The following is a 21,673-nucleotide window of genomic DNA, read 5'->3' on the forward strand; positions in this document are numbered from 1 at the left end:
TTAGGTTATAAGAGTGAGAAAATGTAAGAGGAAAGTTTTCAGTTTATTTATTATAACCTCTATACTGCTTGAATTTTTAAGAATAAAAGGTGTATCACTTCATTTTAAAAATGTAAAATAAAAGTAGATTTGGGGGAAAGTTGCAGTTAATTTTATCTGGAATACTGGTCACCTAGATTTAAAATGCTGAATCCTAATTCTGCCTCACCACCTCTGTACTCCAATTCCCACCTGCTTAATCAGACTTTGTCAGGATGGGCACCAAGAATCTGTATTTTTAACAAGCTTTCCGTGCACACTAAATTAGAAAATCACTACTTTACAGGGTAGTTTCAGTACAGATATAGAGTCAAAAATCAATCTGTCGTAGTGGAAGGAGTGAATAAGAGATGTAAATATTGAGGAAGAAAGTAAAAAGTAACATGGAAAAATTTTGAAGGAAAGAGCAGAGATTGGCAATTGCCATTAAGCTGGTAATTGTAAACTGCATTCAAAAATCTTTCATTAATTAATTAAGAAACTAAAATTATTAAAGAATCGTATTTTTTTTTCATTTGGGTAAAAAGGATTTTTGTTTTAACTCTGATTTTGTGCAATTGGTAGAATGAGTCTAAAGTAAAAAACCAAAGGAGTAGTAGTTTGAGTTATACTGATATAAACACCAGGATATATTTTATCTGTCTTTATTTCTCCAATAGAAAGACACATTTTTCACATTGTCCACCCTACCTGTAATATCTTTAACCCTTTTTTTACAAGTGGTGATATATGTATTTTATCCATATTAATTTATCAGAACTTGATATTTTTGCTCTTTTCAATATATGGAGGAATTCACTACTTTTAATAAATCAGAACTCTGCTGATTTTCTTTGGACAGCTGGTATTCGTGTTTATAACCTTAAAGGGAATGTGTGAACATCTGCGTTTGATGAATAACTCCATGTGTATTGTAGCTCCTTCAACAGAAATTGTTCAGAGGTTCGGAAGCTGGTGATAAATAATTAATGAGCACAGAAGCAATATTCTCACTTTATTGCCAGACTTAGAGGAAACACACAGTACAAGCTGTAAACCAGGCTTTCCTTTCTCTTTTGTCTTCCCTTTGACTAGTCATTTAGTTGATTGCAGGCTCTGCCATTCAGAAGACCTCCAGGCTTATAAAATATCTTCATTTTATCTTGTCTTTAATTCATTTTGTAAAAGGGATATCATGAATCTTGAAAGCTGTCCTTCAAACGCCACTGAGACATGACTTCTAGAGGCAATACTTAACTTGGATGTGGTGGGTATGAGCCCATCTACTTTTTATTTTTTACTTAAAAATTATTTTTTGATTTTGTAAAGCTTTTTTATGACATTAAAAGAAATGGAAAATTGAAAAGTTATAGTAATTAATGAAATAATTGTGTCATTTCTATACAAATCTTAGAATCAAAGTATAACTATATCTAACAACACAACAGTCCCACAAATTGGTTCAAATTTGAGATTCTTTCAAGGGTAAAGTAGCTGAAATTTAATATAGGCCTTTATGGATACAATGACACAAACATTGATAAAGAGATAATTTATTATAAGATAAAATCTGCCAAAAGATTCTGTATACTAACAAATTATATAAATAGAATTCACAAAAAAATTCTTCTCTGGGCTTTAGTATAAGATATTATTATTATTATTATTATTTTTTTTTTTTGTGGTACATGGGCCTCTCACTGTTGTGGCCTCTCCCATTGTGGAGCACAGGCTCCGGACGCGCAGGCTCAGCGGCCATGACTCACGGGCCCAGCCGCTCCGCGGCATGTGGGATCTTCCCGGACCGGGGCACGAACCTGAGTCCCCTGCATCGGCAGGTGGACTCTCAACCACTGCGCCACCAGGGAAGTCCCTAGTATATTATTAATTAAAAAGATAAATTCTGATATTAATTTTATTTTTAAAGCTTGTACTGTTGTAAAATTTGAACTCAACACATTCCCCAAGAATGACAGCCATTGAGACAATAAAAAATATGGATTAGGAAAATAAAGCATATATATACTTATGCCAGGCCCCGTACATTACAAATATTATCTCATTTAACCTTCCTAATAACCTATATAAAAGATATTGTATCTGTTTTACAGATAAAGGCAATAAGGCTAGATTATATATCTATTTTCAGTTCTCATAACCTGTGAGTGACATAACTGGGATTGTTTTCCTCTAAAGTTCATATTCATTCCACTGTACTATCTTGTAGAATACCTGATTTCACCTTACATGATATTAATACTATACACTTTATGACACAAGGCTGTTTCTTGGCATCAAATATTCTAAGACATTACCTATTCTCTGGTCCACAGGAATGAGCTAGCAGTGCTGTACATGTTATGGTGCTAGTGTTACAGTTAGCCCACTAACTTTATTTCTCTCCTATTTTCTTATGGTCTTTCTTTCTTTCTTCGTTTCTTTCTTTCTTTCTTTCTTCCTTTCCTTCTGTTTCATCATCTATTTTTCTATTATCTCTCACCCTCTTCTGCTCCCTCTTCCTCTCCCTCTGCCCCCCCTCCTTCTCCCTCTCTATCCATCTACCTATCTGCCAAGTATTTGTGTAGTTTCCTGTCTTCTTAACCATTATTGAATTTATAATGAGAGCAAAGACCATATTATATATTTTCTTGTTCCTAGCACAGTGGCACTGAAATGTGTTCAGGAGAAAAAAATGTAATCCTTTAGTTATGACAGGATTATATTGGAAGGCAAATTGATGCCCAAGACTGTTGTAAATCAATGAAGCAACAGAGGAATCAAGGATTAAAAGGAATTTACTAGGTCAATTTTCAAGTCATTGACATTTTGTACTTACAAAGGGTGAAATACACATGAAGAAAAGGAGATACCTGGCAGAGAAGAAATCAGGATCTTCGTGATTTATTTTTTTCAGATGAGTCATCCTTTAAACAATAGTTTCTGCTAATATTGACTAATTCTCCATAATACAGAAGGATTATCTGCATGATTCATGCAGGTAACAAACCATATTTGCTTTTTGCCTCTTCAACCAGCTTCATTCCCTTTTATTTATTCCATTTTTCTTTATAAGTGAAATGCATGGTGATGTGGAAGGAAAAGAAGCCAGGAATGAGAAATCCAAGTTCTAGTTCTCGTTATTCTAATTATTAGATCTAAATTTTTTTTTTTTTTTTTTTTTTTTTTTGCGATACGCGGGCCTCTCACTGTTGTGGCCTCTCCCGTTGCGGAGCACAGGCTCTGGACGCGCAGGCTCAGCGGCCATGGCTCACGGGCCTAGCCGCTCCGCGGCATGTGGGATCTTCCCGGACCGGGGCACGTACTCGTGTCCCCTGCATCGGCAGGCGGACTCTCAACCACTGCGCCACCAGGGAAGCCCTAGATCTAAATTTTGGGGTGCCTCTTTGAGCCTCAGTTATCTAAGGTGAGGATTATGATATATGACTTCTCTATAAAATTTTTTAATTTACTGAAAATGATATATTAAAGACAGTAATATATGCTGTTTTTTATATAATTTAATAATCACAAAAAATCATGTGATATGTTTATTCCCATTTTACGTTGGATTGAGTCATAGAAAAGCTAAAGAGTTTATGCAAACTAATGTAAGTAGCAGAACTGATATTCATATACAGGTATTCTCCCAAAGTCAATGTTCTGCCTTTACAAGTAATTAGTAAATTGATTTTTGTTTTGTGCTGTTTTGGTACTTAGTATGCTTATACAATTGAAAATAACACACAATTCTCCAAATCAAAATCAAAACTGGTTTTCTATGGAAATGTCTGCTGGAATTTTTCTCATAGAAATTTAAATTTGTTCATTGAATTTCTCTTCATTCTGATTAGATTGCATAAAAGGTCATTCATAGCATTCCAGACCCTCACAAGCAGCATAGACAAATGTAATCTGACCTTAGTCTGATGCTATAATACCTTCCTCAAAACACCATAGAATTGCCTGTCTAACTGATAAATGTATCCAGGTTTAGGACGTTGTCTACTCCCTGAAGACCATTGGATTCGTAAAGGCTTCTGTTGATAAAACTGATTCCTTGTTATTGCTGTGTAGATCTCCCCCATCTTTGAATGTTTGTTTTACAGAGTAACACAGAATAAGCCTATATTTGTTGCACATGAAATCTTTACATATTTCAAGATCAGTATTTCATAATCCTTTTATTGTCATGGTTAAGCATCCTATGTTTATTCAGTGGGCTCTCACATTACAGGAATTTAGGTTCCTTCACCACTTTCGTAACTCTTCTTCCTGTGTTTCTCTGTTACTTGCCTGAACATGAATCCAAACTTTGCCCAGCACAGAGGTGGAGCAGGTCTATCACTTCATATTTTCTTAAAATATTATTTTGTAATGAAGTATAGGAATGACAAATTTGAGACAATGGTTCTATACAATTGACTCTTATTAAGCTCACAAGCAATGACAAATCCTGGTTCTTTATTTGTTTTCCATACAGTCAAATTGTACTTTCAATTTTTTGCTTGTCAGTTTATTTTTAGACCTAGTTTCAGAACTCCATATTTATCCATATTACATTTCTTTTTAGGTTTATTCCATATTCAAACTTGATATGATCATTTTTGTCCAATCCAAATCGTTTGCTGTTCCTTCATAAACTGTATCTTCTAAATGATTAAGAACAAGCACTTTTTGATATACTATCAGATATCTTTTACTACTTAATATAAATACATTATTTCATAATCTTTTGGAGGCAGTATTCCACCAGTTTGTATTCTTCTAACTTTATTCCAAATTTAAATTTCTCCATTAATGTCCACATGATACTTCAATAGACATTGGTAAAATTCATGACAAAATCCAGATTATAACCAGGGACAACAAGCCCACAGACAGAGGTGGAATTCATAGTAGATATATAATGTTTGGACTTCAAAGTGTTTAAAGACAATAGAAATTCAATGACTTTAGGAGAGACTGTACTCTCCACCTTCCATAGGCCTCTGTACTCCTTATTGATTTACACTTATTGCTTCACAAAATTATGTTTCTGATCTGACCCCTTAAAGTATTAGAGTTTGAGACCCCTGAATAATTCCCCTCATCTACCAGCTTTTACCCACGTAAGTATTTGCAATAGTCAGTTTATGAGCTGGCTCCTAGGGTTTGCCAGTTATCTCCATTCTAAGTACACACACAACACTGTTAGAAAATTAATCCTTGAATATTTCCCTGGTTAAATATCAGTTACATATATACCTGGCTAAACATTACAAACCTTGCATCTAACGTCTCTACCTTCCTGAAAAGTGTGGCTCTATTTTTTCATCTCTAATCTTCATATTCCACAAGATTATGAAAATATTGTGGTTAGTGGTAGTAACTTCTCATGCAAATTTTTTCCAGTGCTTTGAGATTTAATTTCTGCAAACAAGATTTAAACTTCATTTAGAACATCTAGGAGCAAACCTAGAATCCTGCATACATCTTGGGATTCAACTCTATCTGAATGTTTCCTCAGACTGAATGGCAGTATGTCCTTATTCCTGAGAAAGAAAAAGGTACAGATTAGGAGTTAAAAAGTGGTACTTTAGTTATTATTAGGTCATTAGTTCCCATTGGCCAAGATGGCTTTACTATTATAGCCTTCACTAAATTTAAGAGAGGTTTCTTCCTGACAGAGGACCCCTGACCTCCCTTTTCTTAGAGCTTTTACTTTAGAAAACTTGCAACTGTAAATCTTTCTCTGCCCCTTTGAGATGTAAATCTTTTCCAAGACTCCTTGGAGGCTTGTAAAATCATTTACAACCCAGGAATGTCTTTTTTAAGGACCTGGGAGCCATTCCTTTGAAATGTAATCATCAAGAAAGATAGTACCCCTGTCTTCCAATCTCCAAAGCAGGAACATAATAACTTCAGTACGCACCAATTAGCAAACACATCGACTTAATCACTTTGCCCAAACTCCCTGCTAATATAGGCTAGCATTTTTCCACTTGTTCAGCCCAGCATAAAACACTCTCTGCCTTTTGTTTCATGGGAGTTAAAGTGAATCTCTTTCTCCTATTGCAACAGCCTTGAATAATATCTTCCTTACCTATTTAAGTTGTCTGGCACAATTTTTCTTTGGTATAATTAACCCAGCTACAACTACCAAAAAAAAAATTTTAAGTATTTTTCTTCAATAGTAGTAACATATATTGTGCATTGTTTGCCAGACTGTATTTACTTCTATCTTCTTCGCAATAAAACCAAAGGAAAGTCCTAGTATTGCCCCTGATTTGAAGATCAGCAAACTAGACTCAGAGAGTTTGCTTATTTGTTTAAGGCTAAGTAGCAAACGGTAAAGATGCCAACCCAAGCAGTCAACTCCAGAATTCATGCATTTCACCAGTAGGCTAATCTGCCTCCTGGTTTTAAGCAATATTTAATACTGTAGATTATTCTTCAATTCAGCCTTCCTTTTTTTTAAGAATAGTATTTACCTTCCAGCTTTGCTTATTTGTCCTTATCTCATTTTTAAAAATATATCTTTAAAATCTGAGCTCAAAGTGAAACAGGAAGGAAGGGGACAGGGCACAACCTTTAGAAGAATGACATAGCCCAAGGACATGACAAACTGATTAGAACCAAATAGGTCCAAGATGGCCGAGGAGTTGACTTTCACTAGACCGTGAGCTTCAGTAGATGCTCACTGTAACACATCAGCAAGCTAAATGACACACTCACCAGCACCATGACAGTTCTGAGGCCCACTATCAAAGATCGAAAGGTGGGCGGTGGCCCAATTACTGGGAATCCCCACCCCTTCCCCAAATTAGCTGGAATACCCTTCCCACTCATTAGCCTATGAAATTACCTACCCTTATGAAAACTGACAACTCCATACCCTGGTGCCTTTCTCACCTTCCGAGATGGCCCACACTCCGTCTGTGGAGTGTGTTTCTCTCTAAATAAATCCACTTCTTACCTATCACTTTGTCACTCGCTGAATTCTTCCTGTGATGAGACATCAAGAACCTGAGCTTCATTAAGTCCTGAGACTAGGTGTGGGATCTCAGTTAAAAGACCATGGGTTCAAGTCCCAATCTGAGTTGCATGGTTTCAAAAGGAGCTTTCAGTTCATTCTTTTTTTTTTTTAATGATTAATAGACTTTAATTATATATTAATTCTATATTGTAAAAAGATATTCTTTTTTTAATAAATCTTTATTGGAGTATAATTCATGGAAGACCTGAATAGACATTTCACCAAAGAAGACATACAGAAGGCCAAGAGACACATGAAAAGATGCTCAACATCACTAATTATTAGAGAAATACAGATCAAAACTACAATGAGGTATCACCTCACACTGGTCGGAATGGCCATTATCAAAAAATGTAGAAACAATAAATGCTGGAAAGGGTGTGGTGAAAAGGGAACCCTCCTGCACTGTTGGTGAGAATGTAAATTGATACAGCCACTATGGAGAACAGTATGGAGGTTCCTTAAAAAACTCAAAATAGGGGCTTCCCTGGTGGCGCAGTGGTTGAGAGTCCGCCTGCCGATGCAGGGGACACGGGTTTGTGCCCCGGTCCGGGAAGATCCCACATGCCGCGGAGCGCCTGGGCCCATGAGCCATGGCCGCTGAGCCTGTGCCTCCGGAGCCTGTGCTCCGCAATGGGAGAGGCCACAACAGTGAGAGGCCAGCGTACCGCAAAAAAAACAAAACAAACAAAAAAAACCCTCAAAATAGAACTACCATATGACCCAGCAATCCCACTACTGGGCATATACCCTCAGTTCATTCTTTAACTACTTTCATTCCAATAGTTTGATGTTCCTCTTTAGGGTCTTAGTCTACACCCATCTGTAGTCTCAACTTTTATAGTTTATCTTTCTCAAGTTCGAAGTATATTTATTACATTCCCCCTTGGAGCTATCACTAACTTGAAAATGACATAGTCCCTTTCTCCAAAGGTTAAACAATGTGTGTTCATTTTATAAATAATGTAATGAAGCATAAAAGTTAAATTGCAGTAGGAATAGCAACAAGATCAGATGGCTGATAGGGGAAGTTTTTAGTAGTGATATTGATGACACTGTCTGTAGAATTTATTCTTTGTTGGAAATGACAAAGAGAATAGCCTCCTAGCAATCCACTAGACCATAGCAAATATCCAGAGTGTGTAAGCTGATAATCACCCACTCTTGGGCATTCAGGCAACATTAGATTGCTATTTTTTGGTTTCTTTGTTACCTTGTTTAATTATTTCATTTTTGTAGTATTAGTGGTTCTTTCCAAGAATGTATCCTAACTTTAAATATATCATTTTATAAAATAAGTTATTGGTATTTTGATTTGTGTGTTATTCACCTAAAATGCCTCACATGATGTTGTTTTATTTTATTAATTTATTTGAAGAAAAGTTTGCTATTTTTCTTTATTTTTCAAAACCACCTACCAATTGGAATAAGGATAATTTACATCTTAGTTGGATTTGTGACTGACAGGTAAATATTTTTATAACTTTTGGCAAATACCAGTTAAAAATGATGCAGAGCTACATACACACAACACACACACACATACATACACATCACTACCAGAGAAACAAGCTGATTTTGTTAATATATACTGCCTTATATTCAGTCTTTTGATGCCTTTCAGGAAATCTCCATGAAAAATAATTTACAAAGTAGAGAAAAAATGAAAAATTAAATGAATTTTATTAAGAAAACTTCAGCACAACCGTAAGTTAAAAGCTAATTTGAAAGGGAAGCATGAAGTCTCATTTGAAGATAGGAAACTTCCTCTCTCTGAAAATGCAAGGTACATTTTCTTCTGTGGAATTTAATAAGCTGATATGAATCAGTACCTTAGCATTCAGCCCAGAAGTAGAAAGCAAAATTATCTTTCTGGCCAAAATGGTGACACATAATTACTCATTCTCAAAAAAATCATTAGCACTACAGCATTTTCAAATGCACATTTGCTTAGACATGATATCTATCTTGAAGAGTATTATTTAATGAAGAATATTCTGTCATCCTTTGGAATTTAACTGAACTTGCAAGTAACCAGAAAGCAAGCTCTGAGTAGATGGTCAGTACTTTTACTTATGACAATGTCATATGTAATATGAGATATGGAAGGTCACTGAATAAAAAATGTACAATAATCCATCCCAAAATATTTCTCATTTAAATTTTTTTTATTTGACATGACAATTACCTGTCTTTTACCTTTTTTTGTTCCATTGACCTGGCTTATAATACAGGCAATACCTTCTGTAGGGAAAAAAAGAAAACTCATTGACCTAAATGAAAAATATTTGAAGTAAAAGATAAGTGGATATGAACAAGTCAAGGTCTATAGCGATGATATTTTGAATTCTATACTAACTAAAATTATAAGCTTTTCTACATTAAGAGTGAGAAAAATTCATCATTTCGTGACCTACATTAATGCTTTACAAATTTGCCTGCTCATTTTAGCCATCTGTGCATCATTCTCAACTGGACTCAAGATGTTTCAATAGCTGTTTCAGACCATAGTGTATGATGTATTGTTACTTGAAATACCATCTTATTATGAAGGCTAGTGGTATTTTTCATTTAATATTAAGCAGAAATCCACTATGATAAATAAAAAAATATTGATTATTCAAGTTGTAGTGAGCTACAGTAACCTATCATTATATTATTGTTTCTGTTCTGTGGACATAGGTCACAAATTTCTGATTAATTCAATTTTAAAGCTTATCCCAAATATATTTATTTGTAATTCAACATAAGAAATTTAGTTTTTGCCATGGATATTGTAATCCTCATTACTGTGTAGGTACATGAAGTATGAAAGGAGGCTTATAAAAAATCTCTAATCAGGCAAATGCACCATTAAAAAAAAAACCTCGGAAGTGAGTTAAGTCATACAGCATTTAAGAAATGAGTACGATGGGGCTTCCCTGGTGGCGTAGTGGTTGAGAGTCCGCCTGCCGATGCAGGGGACGCGGGTTCGTGCCCCAGTCCGGGAAGATCCCACATGCCGCGGAGCGGCTGGGCCCGTGAGCCATGGCCGCTGAGCCTGCGCGTCCAGAGCCTGTGCTCCGCAACGGGAGAGGCCACAACAGTGAGAGGCCCGCATACCGCCAAAACAAAACAAAAAAAAGAAATGAGTACGATGAAGAAAGCAAAGGCATTGTTTATACGTGATTTGAGAAGGATTTAGTATCTTACTCCAAGGTTCTATGTTATTAATTTGCATTGGAATTAATAGTCAGTGTTTCATAAATATTCTTTCTGTGTGTATGCTTATGATTTGTTTTCTTGTTAACCTCTATAATATTGCCTCACATTAAGAGCATTATCTGATCAACTGGGAAAAGGCTAATATCCACAGGTTTTTGAGGGATCCAAGGGATTATCATTGCAGTTCATTGGCACAAACTCCACAGATGCTCACTCCTGCCTGATAAAATAATATTTTGGTATGGGTGATGGATGGGGTGGGAGGTAAAGGTAGAGTTGGGGGGGACCTACAAACCATTGATACAGAGCTTGCTTTAGGGAAACACTTTACTCAGTCTATTGAAATGAGCTCAAAATTCATAGATCAAGTAAATACCAGAAAAGGGTATGTAAGGGACACTTTTAAACTCTGATTCTTAGTCAAATTGGGTTGAAAATATGATAATAGTATTGATTAACTGAGAAATTAATTTAAATAAAGGCCCCTTATGTCCCTAAAAGTAAAATATGCCCAGGTGAACTTATTTAGAAGTATTTTATCTTCCACTTAATCATCCACTTTTTATTTTAATTTTTTTTAAACATCTTTATTGGAGTATAATTCCTTTACAATGGTGTGTTAGTTTCTGCTTTATAACAAAGTGAATCAGTTATACATATACATATGTCCCCATACCTCTTCCCTCTTGCATCTTCCTCCCTCCCACCCTCCCTATCCCACACCTCTAGGTGGTCACAAAGCACCAAACTCATCTCCCTGTGTTATGCAGCTACTTCCCACTAGCTATCTATTTTATGTTTGGTAGTATATATATGTCCATGCCACTCTCTCACTACGTCCCAGCTTACCCTTCCCCTTCCCCATATCCTCAAGTCCATTCTCTAGTAAGTCTGTGTCTTTATTCCCATCGTGCTCCTAGGTTCTTCATCACCTTTTCTTTTTTCTTTTAGATTCCATATATATATGTGTTAGCATACGGTATTTGTTTTTCTCTTTCTGACTTACTTGACTCTGTATGACAGACTCTAGGTCCATCCACCTCACTACAAATAACTCAATTTCGTTTCTTTTTATGGTTGAGTAATATTCCATTGTATATATGTGCCACATCTTCTTTATCCATTCATCTGTCAATGGACACTAAGGTTGCTTTCATGTCCTGGCTATTGTAAATAGAGCTGCAGTGAACGTTGTGGTACATGACTCTTTTTGAATTATGGTATTCTCAGAGTATATGCCAGTAGTGGGATTGCTGGGCTCCACGGTAGTTCTATTTTTAGTTTTTTAAGGAACCTCCATACTGTTCTCCCTAGTGGCTGTATCAATTTACATTCCCACCAACAGCGCAAGAGGGTTCCCTTTTCTCTGCATCCTCTCCAGCATTTATTGTTTGTAGATTTTTGGATGATGGCCATTCAGACTGCTGTGAGGTGATACTTCACTGTAGTTTTGATTTGCATTTCTCTAATGATTAATGATGTTGAGCATTCTTTCATGTGTTTGTTGGCAATCTGTATATCTTCTTTGGTGAAATGTCTAGTTAGGTCTTCTGCCCATTTTTGGATAGGGTTGTTACTTTTTTTGATATTGAGCTGCATGAGCTGCTTGTAAATTTTGGAGATTAATCCTTTGTCAGTTGCTTCATTTGCAAATATTTTCTCCCACTCTGAGGGTTGTCTTTTGGTCTTGTTTATGGTTTCCTTTGCTGTGCAAAAGCTTTTAAGTTTCATTAGGTCCCATTTGTTTATTTTTGTTTTTATTTCCATTTCTCTAGGAGGTGGGTTAAAAAGGATCTTGCTGTGATTTATGTCATAGAGTGTCCTGCCTATGTTTTCCTCTAAGAGTTTGATAGTGTCTGGCCTTACGTTTAGGTCTTTAATCCATTTTGAGTTTATTTTTGTGTTTGGTGTTAGGGAGTGTTCTAATTTCATTCTTTTACATGTAGCTGTCCTTTTTCCCAGCACCACTTGTTGAAGAGGCTGTCTTTTCTCCATTGTATATTCTTGCCACCTTTATCAAAGATAAGGTGACCATATGTGCATGGGTTTATCTCTGGGCTTTCTATCCTGTTCCATTGATCTATATTTCAGTTTTTGGGGCAGTACCATACTGTCTTCATTACTGTAGCTTTGTAGTATAGTCTGAAGTCAGGGAGCCTGATTCCTCCAGCTCCATTTTAATTCTCAAGATTGCTTTGGCTATTCAGGGTCTTTTGTGTTTCCACACAAATTGTGAAATTTTTTGTTCTAATTCTGTGAAAAATGCCAGTGGTAGTTTGATAGGGATTGCATTGAATCTGTAGATTGCTTTGGGTAGTAGAGTCATTTTCACAATGTCGATTCTTCCAATCCAGGAACATGGAATATCTCTCCATCTATTTGTGTCATCTCTAATTTTATGCATACAGGTCTATCGTCTCCTTTCGTAGGTTTATTCCTAGATATTTTATTCTTTTTGTTGCAATGGTAAATGGGAGGGTTTTCTAAATTTCACTTTCTGATTTTTCATTATTAGTTTATAGGAATGCAAGAGATTTCTGTGCATTAATTTTGTTTCCTGCTACTTTACCAAATTCATTGATTATTTCAAGTAGTTTTCTGGTAGCATCTTTAGGATTCTCTATTTATAGTATCATGTCATCTACAAACAGTGACAGCTTTACTTCTTCTTTTGCAATATGGATTCCTTTTATTTCCTTTTCTTCTCTGATTACTGTGGCTAAAACTTTCAAAACTGTGTTAAATAACAGTGGTGAGAGTGGGCAACCTTGTCTTGTTCCTGATTTAAGTGGAAATGGTTTCAATTTTTCACCATTGACAATGATGTTGGCTGTGGGTTTGTCATATATGGCCTTTATTATGTTGAGGAAAGTTCCCTCTATGCCTACTTTCTGGAGGGTTTTTATCATAAATGGATGTTGAATTTTGTCAAAAGCTTTTTCTGCATCTATTGAGATGATCATATGGTTTTTCTCCTTCAATTTGTTAATATGGTGTATCATATTGATTGATTTGCATATATTGAAGAAGCCTTGCATCCCTGGGAAAAACCCCACTTGATCATGGTGTATGATCCTTTTAATGTCCTGTTGGATTCTGTTTGCTAGTATTTAGTTGAGGATTTTTGCATCTATGTTCATCAGTGATATTGGCCTGTAGTTTTCTTTCTTTGTGACATCTTTGTCTGGTTTGGGTATCAGGGTGATGGTGGCCTTGTAGATGAGTTTGGGAGTGTTTCTCCCTCTGCTATATTTTGGAAGAGTTTGAGAAGGATAGTGTTAGCTCTTCTCTAAATGTTAGGTAGAATTCGCCTGTGAAGCCATCTGGTCCTGGGCTTTTGTCTGTTGGAAGATTTTTAATCACAGTTTCAATTTCAGTGCTTGTGACTGGTCTCTTCATATTTTCTATTTCTTCCTGGTTCAGTCTCAGAAGGTTAGGGATTTCTAAGAATTTGTCCATTTCTTCCAGGTTGTCCATTTTATTGGCATATAGTTGCTTGTAGAAATCTCTCGTGATCCGTTGTTTTTCTGCAGTGTCAGTTGTTACTTCTCCTTTTTCATTTCTAATTTTATTAATTTGAGTCTTCTCCCTTTTTTTCTTGAGCAGTCTAGCTAATGGCTTATCAATTTTGTTTATCTTCTCAAAGAATCAGCTTTTAGTTTTATTGATCTTTTGTATTGTTCTCTTCATTTTTTTTTCATTTATATCTGACCTGATCCTTATGATTTCTTTCCTTCTGCTAACTTTGGGGGTTTTTTTTGTTCTTCTTTCGCTAATTGCTTTAGGTGTAAGTTTAGGCTGTTTATTTTAGATATTTCTTGTTTCTTAAGGTAGGATTTTATTGCTATAAACTTCCCTCTTAGAACTGCTTTTGCTGCATACCATAGGTTTTGGGTCATCATGTTTTCACTGTCATTTGTTTCTAGGCATTTTTTTATTTCCTCTTTGATTTCTTCAGTGATCTCTTGGTTATTAAGTAGTGTATTGTTTAGCCTCCATGTGTTTGTATTTTTTACGGATTTTTTTCCTGTAATTGATACCTAGTCTTATAGCCTGTGGTCAGAAAAGATACTTGATACAATTTCAATTTTCTTAAATTTACCAAGGCTTGATTTCTGACCCAAGATATGATCTATCCTGGTGAATGTTCCATGAGCACTTGAGAAGAACGTGTCTTCTGTTGTTTTTGGATGGAATGTCCTATAAATATCAATTAAGTAACTCTTGTTTAATGTATCATCTAATGCTTGTGTTTCCTTCTTTATTTTCATTTTGGATGATCTGTCCATTGGTGAAAATGGGATGTTAAATTCCCCTACTATGACTGTGTTACTGTTGATTTCCCCTTTTATGGCTGTTAGTATTTGCCTTATGTATTGAGGTGCTCCTATGTTGGGTGCATAAATATTTACAATTGTTATATCTTCTTCTTGGATTGATCCCTTTATCTTTATGTAGTGTCCTTGTCTCTTGTAATAGTCTTTGTTTTAAAGTCTATTTTGTCTGATATGAGAATTGCTACTCCAGATTTCTTTTGAGTTCCATTTGCATGCAATATATTTTTCCATCCCCTGACTTTCAGTCTGTGTGTCCCTAGGTCTGAGGTGGGTCTCTTTTAGACAGCATATATATGGATCTTGTTTTTGTATCCATTCAGCCAGTCTGTGTCTTTTGGTTGGAGCATTTAATCCATTTACATTTAAGGTAATTATTGATATGCTCCTATTACCATTTTCTTAATTGTTTTAGGTTTGTTATTGTAGGTCTTTTCCTTGTGTTTCCTACCTAGAGAAATTCCTTTAGCATTTATTGTAAAGCTGGTTTGGTGGTGCTGAATTCTCTTAGCTTTTGCTTGTCTGTAAAGCTTTTAATTTCTCCGTCAAATCTGAATGAGATACTTGCTGGGTAGAGTAATCTTGGTTGTAGGTTTTTCTCCTTCATCAGTTTAAATATGTCCCGCCAGTCCCTTCTGGCTTGCAGAGTTTCTGCTGAAATATCAGCTGTTAACCTTATGGGGATTCCCTTGTGTGTTAGTAGTTGTTTTTTCCTAGCTGCTTTTAATATTTTTTCTTTGTATTTAATATTTGATAGTTTGATTAATATGTGTCTTGGCATGTTTCTCATTGGAATTATCCTGTATGGGACTCTCTGTGCTTCCTGGACTTGATTAACTATTTCCTTTCCCATATTAGGGAAGTTTTCAACTATAATTTCTTCAAATATTTTCTCAGTCGCTTTCTTTCTCTCTTCTTCTTCTGGGACCCCTATAATTGGAATGTTGGTGCATTTAATGTTGTCCCAGAGGTCTCTGAGAGTGTCCTCAATTCTTTGCATTCTTCTTTTTTCTTTATTCTGCTCCGCAGTAGTTATTTCAGCCTCTGGCTAGAGTCAGGCAGTAAAGACAAGCCATAAACAGCTCCTCTCCTTGCCCTTTCAGGTGCTGCTTTAGCCCTCACTCATGACTGAGGACCCCACAATTTGCCAGTACCTCCACACACTCAAAAGTCTCAGGGTTCCTTCTCAAACACTATTTCAGTTTCCCAAGGCTATAATATATTATATGTATTAAGACAGTGTTAGGGGATTACGTGGAGTTAGTTAACATAGGAATATATTTCTGGTTAAATTTCTGGGAAAATTAAGCCACCACCTGTCCCTGTGAAGTATGTGAGTAAAGGAAGACATGAAATCACATAAATCAGATTATTAATTAATGCTGGGAGTAAATCAGGCAAGATTAAAATAATACTTGACCTAGGGATACAGGGATGCCATAATAGCACCTTTGATCTTTCACTTTAACCCACAGGGTCCCCAAAGCTAAGTATAGAGTATAGTAAGGATTTGGTCTCAAATTCTAGTGCAGAGCCCTAGTTAGTGAAGATTGACTAAGTAGGATTGCTTTTTGTCTTTACTAGAGGCAGGGGGACCTACAAACCAGGGCGCTTTCCTTAAGGCCGGAAGCAGAGTTGGCTTCATGTTAGATCTTAGGCATTTCCAGGATTGTAACACAAGATTTTGTGCATAATTAAAAAGAATCTCAAAGAAGAAATTAATGGCTGATTTTTTACCCCCCTCTAGATTGAATTCCTCTCTTTGATTACTTTAGCCACAAGGAAAATTTGAGAGGAAGGTTGTTACAGCTATTTTCTTAGGCTTACCTGGGTACAGTGAATGCTCTGCCCACTTTTTGCTCCCAAGTATAGAATAAGGTTGGATAGCCTTGAATGGACTTCACCTAGAACCCTAAGGTAATATTATTTGGGCTGTAAAATAATTACAACTTCAAATTTAGGTTAAAACAGGACAGGGTCTTGAAGATAAAGATGCTTTTAGAATAAGAAATCCACAGAAGCTTAACAACACATTATGGTTAGTCTGTAGAACAAGTCAGAAGAGGAATGACATTATGGCAAAATGGATGTTTAACAATAAAGGGAAAATAATAAAGCTCAAAAATATTTATCTTATGAGACACTGAAACACAATCTATGGAAATTGCATTGGTTTGGTGGCTGAAGAAAATTAAAGATGTGTATTATACTTCTGCTTTAAAAAGAAAAATGGAGGGTTAAATTAGATAATTAGGTGATATATGTGAAGTTGTATTATAATTGTAAAATTTATAATGCTTCCTATTTAGTTCCAGTTTTCTATTTGTTTACCCTTACACCAGTGTCATGCTCGTTTAATTGTTAAAGCTCTATAGCAAGCCTGGAATTCAATACATTGAGTCCTTGATTGGCTTTCTTCTTTTTCCAACTTGTTTCTGAAAAGCCTAGGAAAAAATATTTGTAAAATAGATATTTGATAAAGGGAAAAAAATGGAATATATATTTAAAAAAAACCAAAAAACCTCTTATAACACAACATTAAAAAGAAAATAACAAATGAGTAGGAAGTTTGAACAGGTTCTTCCCCCCAAATAATATAGGTCAATAAATAATGTAAAGATGTTCAACATCATTACTTAACATGGAAACAAAAATTAAAATGGTGATGTTACTCACTTACCACTGCATACCCACTAAAATGGCTTTAAAAAAAAAAACTCACAACACCAAGTGTTAAGAAGGATGTGGAGTGATTGGGATACTAAACATAGCAATTGGGAATACAAAATGGTAAAACTATTTTGGGGAAGGGTTTGAGAGTTTCTTAAAAAGCTAAACATATACTGGAGACCCAGAAATTCTATTCATAGATATTTATTTACTAAGAAAATGAAAACAAATATCCACAAAGAGACCTGTACTCAGTGGTTTAAGCAGTTGTATTCAAAATGGCCCCAAACTGGAGACAACTCAAATGTCTATCGACTGGGAAATGGATAAACACATTGTGGTATATTCATACAATAGAATAATAGCTATAAAAAGGAATGGACTGCTAATGAAACCAAGCAGGACCCCATGGGGCACTCCTAGGTACAAAAGCCTTCCTGTGTCCCCAGTTTCTTTTCTGTAGGAAATAAGTCTTCAGCCTCCTAGACCTTTCCTGAGTCCTAGAAGGCAGATTCAAATAGTTAAAAATTAGGGAAGTGAGGGAATACAGAAACAAAGGAGGAGCAGTCAAGAAGCAATAGTATTGCAATGGGGCAGGGTTCTGGATCCTCCTCAGGGGATGTGCATAGCAATCGGATACATATCTCTGAGTTCTTCTGCAGGAGCTGGAGCTCCCACCCAGGGGGAGGATGGTAACTCCAGGTTGAGCACAGCACATGGACCCTAGACTGGTTAGAACCAGAACACTGATGAGGGAGACTCCTGGAACACCACCCTAACCACCAACCAATCAGAAGAAAGTCACACACCCTTGCTGCCCTCCCTCCAAATCTTGCCTATAAAAGCTCTTCTTTGAACCACTGGGGAGTTCTGGCTTTTTGAGCATGAGCCACCTATTCTCCTTGCTTGGCCCTGCAATAAACCTTTCTCTGCTCCAAACTCCAGTGTTTCTGTTTGGCCTCACTGTGTGTCAGGCACACGAACTTGGGCTTGATGGTATGTGCTACAACATGGATGAATTGTAAAGGCATATGTTGTCAAGCCCAACATGGATGAATTGTTAACAGTGACAGAAGATGGACAAAAGGACTGGAAATGGTATGGTTCCCTTCATATGACACTTTGAAAAGTCAGTATTATGAAACCAGAGAGAGAGTTAATCATTTTTGCCAGGATCTAGGTATGGGCAGATAAGAGATATCAGAGAAATTTTGGGGGTGTTGGAAATAAATGTCCATATCTTGATTGTGCTATTGATTACACTACTACACACATTTGTCAAGGCTCAACAACTGTACCCTTTAAAAAATGACTATTTTATATGTAAATTATATCTCAATAAATAGATATAAATATATATTAATTATTCTTTAAAAATTTCTCCTACATTGTTTCCTAGTAAGCCACTGTAACTGTATCTCTTTCACACAGGTGCACACGCATGCACGCGTGCACACATGCGCGCGCACACACACACACACACACACACACACACACACACACAGTTTTCTTTCCTTCTCACTTCCCAGATTTGCTTTCGTATAACACTCAACAAAAATATGTGAACTGTGAATGTGTTTTCTATTTTTTCTGCACCTGAATTGTTTAAAAGCAAGTCCCAAATGAAACTTTCAATGAAATGAAAATCAGTGTCTTCTTGTGATAGCTGTCTCCTTGTTAGATCATTTCTCAGGTTCTCCAATATCAAGTAGATATGATGGAATCTAGCTTAAATTCTTGCCTAGTTAATCTAGGGTTTCTATTGGCTCTCTTAAGAGTCTGCTCACAGCCACTAAGCATTTCTCTTGGGTTTAAGCTTCTTATGGAAGGAGAAAAGGGGATAGAAGAGTGAGCAAGTAATTTTTGTTTAAAGACAGCAGGTAATATTAGCTGATTTTACAAACTGAATATCTTACCATGATAGACCCTGTCCCAGGAAAAAATGCACATATACAATTTCATTTGCATACACATTTATGAAGTTTATGGACAATGTTAAGACTACAGAAGATGGGTGAGGACACTTTCTCTGTGGGAGCAGCAAAGACCATTTAATGTCCCTGAAAATATCTTTAGTACCTGGCTCATCAGGAAATCAAATGTATTGATTAATAGTGATGCTTACCATAAGGGTAATGACAACTTCTTTTCTCAATTGAGGTAACATTTCAAAATGTAGTTTAATTTTTGCTTTCTATTTCCAAAGTAACAACATGCAGAAGGATTGAGAACATGATGCAATTTGAAAAACATGACATTAGGAAATGCATGAAAACTCGAGTGGCACTTTCAAAGTTGTTGCCTTGCCTTATTTGATTTTCTACGGATGTCAGTTGTTCTCCAAAAAATGTACTGCCACCCAGCAAATAATTAATGTGCAACTCTGTGAGTTTCCAGTACCAGAGACATTTTCTTCCAAGTTCTCACCGATTTTGTAGATCAACAAAATGGTATAACCAAGGGCCTATATCTTTTCCTTGACTAGCTTTCTTTTTGCTCTGGAAATCCTTTTATAAATAATGCTATGCATAAATATTAGCGATAATTAAAAGTGAAAATATACTTGATCTTAAAAGTAGCAGAATTTATATACTTTTATATAGAGAGCATAGCATCAACTTCCAATTATCCATGACAATGGTGAGCAGATAGTTGATGAACCCAAATATTGACAAGTAAGATACAAATGGCTTTACATCTAAACCAATTTCCTTCCCCACCAATTTTCTTTTTTTTTCAACACTACTGAAAATAACAACCAGTTGGAGCAAATAGTCAACAAAAGTAAGTACTTACTTACTGGATACATTGTTATCTCTGAGGAGCTTTCTTGTGGAGTGGTGATTACCTAAGAGGTGGGTAAAAGGAAATCAGAGAGAGATGGGCATTGAAATTTCTACAAAGAAGAATCAGCCCTAATAGAGCAAAACAATAGTTACCTCAGCTAAGTCTTTGTTTAGTATTTCCTTTTGTCTTTGTTGAGTATTCTTTACTCAATTACTGATTTTGTGTTGGAAAATTGAAGTGACAGGACATAGCTCTCAGTAAATCTAAGAGGGCTTGCCACCTTATTGTATTCCTTAGGGTGACGATTCAAGCATCTTCTACAGTTCCTCAAAGCCTCATTCCAAACCTGTGTGTTTTGTCTTATTCTCTCAGTGCATTCTATAATTCTTGTTTTGCGGACCAAAGGCATCACCACTTATGTGCTATATGATTTTTGGTAATTTCTTAACTTCCCTATTAATCCTTTACTCTCCTCATCTTGTGGGTTTAGTTTCTTGTGGGTTTAATGAAACAATAAAGCGTTTAGAGCTATTAACCAACATTTCAGAAACAGAGACCTGATTGGAATAAAGAGGCATTTGTTTGGGGTTTGTTGGGACTGCAGCCAGGAAATAGATACAAGAAGCATTTGAATTGTGTTCTGAGGGACTACATAATGTGGAAGGCTTATAAAGGCCAAAAACCTACAAGGTTACGTAAATTGATTGCCAAGAATTAGGATTGGAGCTGACAAGAAGGGTATTTGTTATGCAAGGATTGATTGTGGTCTGAAATGATTACATAGTTGCAAAGTGGAAAGGAACTTTGAAACTACAAGTTTGCTGCTAGTAGTTGCTAGCAAACATTGTTTGGCTGTGTCCTTGAGTTTGATACAGTTTAGAGAAAATTCAAGTTCTCGGTGCTTCAAGGAATGTGTCTGAAACTAAATCCACAATGGCCAACTGGCTCCATTTTGGATGCCTGAGACGTAGTTACTTCGTTTTGATTTTTAAATGATTTTAAATATTTCATCAGAGAGATCCCTGGGATACTGTAAGGGCCAATATGTTAATTGTTGTGTTATTGATATTTTTGTATCTCTACATCCACATTTTCGGTGCTCTCAAAATTTCTTCTTCTAAATTTTCATCCATATTCATTCTATTTTGCTGTCTTGGAAAAAGAAGACGACTCCTCCTTTCCAATCTTATATTAAACTTAATGTAAAAACATTTTTAAAAGATCTGGTGATTTGATGACCCAAAACAAATCATCCACTGGTGGTTGTTTTCCAAGTATATTTTAAATTTCTTAACCTAGCATCCACCATTTTCATCTATCTGCCCCAAATGTATAATTATCAATCTTCCCAATTCACCTGCAATGCAGGGGACACGGGTTTGAGCCCTGGTCCAGGAAGATCTCACATGCCTGATCTTGAATGATGGTGGGAAGTAAAGCTCCTACTAATTCACACTGGACATGTACGATAAACAAAAAATAATACTCTGTAATATTAAAACACTCATTCATTGAGGTTGATTTGTGACCATGGCAGACCCTAGCCTGTCCTGACTATCCTAGGTGCTAGAGATTTTAAAGAAAAGAACCATCAAATTGCTTCCCTCAAGGACTCATGAGGTAGAACTGTGCTGTCCAGTATGGC

General features: G+C 36.1%; 1 long non-coding RNA gene across 1 annotated transcript in view; it reads right to left on the reverse strand.

Annotated features, from left to right (window-relative positions):
- The window catches only part of LOC109547200 (uncharacterized), a 79,857-nt gene extending 58,597 nt beyond the window's left edge, over positions 1 to 21,260 (reverse strand). The window contains exon 1 of the long non-coding RNA XR_002172951.3: positions 20,038 to 21,260. This is a non-coding gene — a long non-coding RNA (uncharacterized lncRNA). The remainder of the gene's footprint in view (positions 1 to 20,037) is intronic.
- Positions 21,261 to 21,673: the final 413 nt, after the last annotated feature.

Source organism: Tursiops truncatus, chromosome 11 (genome assembly GCF_011762595.2).
Source record: "Tursiops truncatus isolate mTurTru1 chromosome 11, mTurTru1.mat.Y, whole genome shotgun sequence".
Lineage (NCBI taxonomy): Eukaryota > Metazoa > Chordata > Mammalia > Artiodactyla > Delphinidae > Tursiops > Tursiops truncatus.